Source organism: Schistocerca cancellata, chromosome 7 (genome assembly GCF_023864275.1).
Source record: "Schistocerca cancellata isolate TAMUIC-IGC-003103 chromosome 7, iqSchCanc2.1, whole genome shotgun sequence".
NCBI classification, from domain to species: Eukaryota; Metazoa; Arthropoda; class Insecta; order Orthoptera; family Acrididae; genus Schistocerca; species Schistocerca cancellata.
The window spans coordinates 442259683-442262312 of record NC_064632.1 but is presented as its reverse complement, the minus strand read 5'-3'; the positions used below and the strand labels follow the sequence as shown (position 1 = coordinate 442262312).

General features: G+C 39.2%; 1 pseudogene; it reads left to right on the top strand.

Moving 5' to 3' along the window:
* The first annotated feature begins 386 nt into the window (after positions 1-386).
* On the top strand, positions 387-503 carry LOC126093860 (5S ribosomal RNA; annotated as a pseudogene).
* The last annotated feature ends 2127 nt before the right edge of the window (positions 504-2630 follow it).

Below are 2630 nucleotides of genomic sequence, written 5' to 3'. Positions count from 1 at the left end.
GTCGACTCTCGATATGTTAACAAGAGCAATGACAAAAGACGTTAGTGTTGGAAACAGAAATTCATTAAAAGGGCGAGAGTAAAAGCACTCTTTTCATCGATGGGAATTAATTATAGAAATGAGCAAAGCACTTACGTTACATAACGTCACAGTACACTGTGTGTGTGTGTGTGTGTGTGTGTGTGTGTGTGTGTGTGTGTGTGTGCGCGCGTGCGTGCGTGCATTTTTGCTTTTGACATGTCTTTCACGAAAACTGGCCGAGTCTCATAGGAGAGAGATTTGGCAGTTACGAAAATATAAAAACTGAAATACGTACAGTTCGCTCGATTCTAGTGTCTCCCCTCTTCCTTGACAGACAATTAAAGTGACTCCCAGAGAAGCTCAATGCCAATGGTCATGCCACAGTGGTAACACCGGTTCCCGTCAGATCACCGAAGTTAAGCACTGTCTGGCTGGGCTACACTTGGATGGGTGACCATCCGGTCTGCCGAGCACTGTTAGCAAGCGGGGTTTACTCGGCCCTTGTGAGGCAAACTGAGGAACTACTTTATTGAGTAGTAGCGGCTCCGGTCTCGGAAACTGACATACGGCTGACAGAGCTGTGTGCTGACCACATGCCCCTCCATATCCGCATCCAGTGAGACCTATGGGCTGAAGATAACACGGCAGCCAGTCGGTATCGTTGGGCCTTCATGGCCTGTTCCGAAGGATTTTATTTTCAGAGAAGCTCAATGTTCTATGTGTAAACTGATAGTCAGATGATACAAATTCTAGTGAATGACTGAAGAGGTCTTAATCAGTTCCCATGTTTTTCAGTGTTTCCGATGATTGGTCACCATAGGTGATCTCTCTTGTACCTGATAAAATGAAATGTTTAAGAGGACATTGTATGTGAAATTCGTTGAAATTTACCATTTTCCGTTTTCTACTCCATAATGTACTTTCCTGATCATTTTGGTATATAATACATTAAAATCAGACAATTGTGAGACCTTCAAATAGTATTTTGAATGTTGACATGTGACTGTCAAATTTCGCAGCTACGCATATACTGCCGCAGTTGAGCAGTCATATCTGAAGATTCAATGGTTGCTGCTACATCAGAAGCTGTTGAACAAAATGAGGGTGACACAGACATCAGCATTTCTGTGGATTTATCCTGGCAAAAGAGTAGGTTTAGGTCTAAAAATGGTTTTACATCTGCAATAAGAATTGACACTGGAAAAGTTTTGGATTATTATTATTTCTCAGTAATTAATACCAAGTAATTGATGAATTACAGGAATATTATACGAAGGCCATTAGAGATAACTGTGACAATATAGAAAAGATGAAAAGAGCTGTATGGAGCACTTTCTTTCATCGAATATCAACTGATGAAAATCCATGTAATGCTTTGTGTCCACCTCTACCACCCACTTGATGTAAATATAGGCAAGCTGAATTTTCTGGCACCCTGTTTGAATTTACACATAAACATTCTCTTCTTTTGGCACTAATGGAGGCAGTCAAACCCATTTACAGAGATTTGTAAAATCCTGAGCTACTAAAGAAGTGTTTATATGGGAGAACCCACAATGTGAACGAGTCCTTCAATAATGTTGTGTGGTGCCACGTGCATAAAAATGTATTTGTTGGCCTTATGACCCTAAAGTTAGCAGTGTCTGATTCTGTAATAACTTTTAATGGTAGGAACTATGAAAGACTGAAGGTTCGGGAGTAGCTAGCGGTAAGATTTGGACAGAAAACAGTTAAAGGATGGCGGGCATTGGATGTGTTTCATGTATGTGAAAAGGAGTTAGCTGCTCTGCAAATGACAAAAGAAGCAAGTAAGAAAAGGAAGAGGCAAGCACTGGGCTGTTGTGACACAGAAGAAGACACAGTCTGTGGTCCAGGGCAATTGTAGTACATAAAAGATGCAGAAATGTAAGAGTCTGTATAAGAATTTGTAATAAATAAAAGTTTTAGATTAGATTAGATTTACTTTCATTCCAATTGATCCGTAGTGAGGAGGTCCTCCAGGATGTGGAACATGTCAGAAAAACAACAATACACAACAAATATTTACAACTGAAACAAGTAAGCTAATGTACCATTCCACAGGTCCCAAGTGGATTGGCCACCAATAAATCCTTTAGGCTTCTCTTAAACTGAATTTGTTAAGCTTTTTATGGCTGCTGGCAAGTTATTGAAAATGTGTATTCCTGAATAATGCACACCTTTTTGTACAAGACTAAGTGACTTTAAATCCTTGTGAAGATTATTCTTATTTCTAGTATTGATTCCATGAATTGAGCTGTTGGTTTGAAAAAGTGATATATTTTTAATGACAAATTTCATTAAGGAATAAATATATTGGGAAGCAGTAGTTAGTATCCCTAGTTCCCTAAACAGGCTTCTGTAGGATGTTCTTGAGTTCACACCACATATAACTCTTACTGCACGTTTTTGTGCCCAGAAAACTTTAGCTTGGCTTGATGAATTACCCCAAAAAATAATCCCATATGACATTATGGAATGAAAGTAAGCATAGTATGCCAGTTTTTTCATTTTTATATACCCAATGTCTGACAAAATTCGCATTGCAAACAGAGATTTGTTAAGACGCTTCAGCAGTTCTGTGGTGTGCT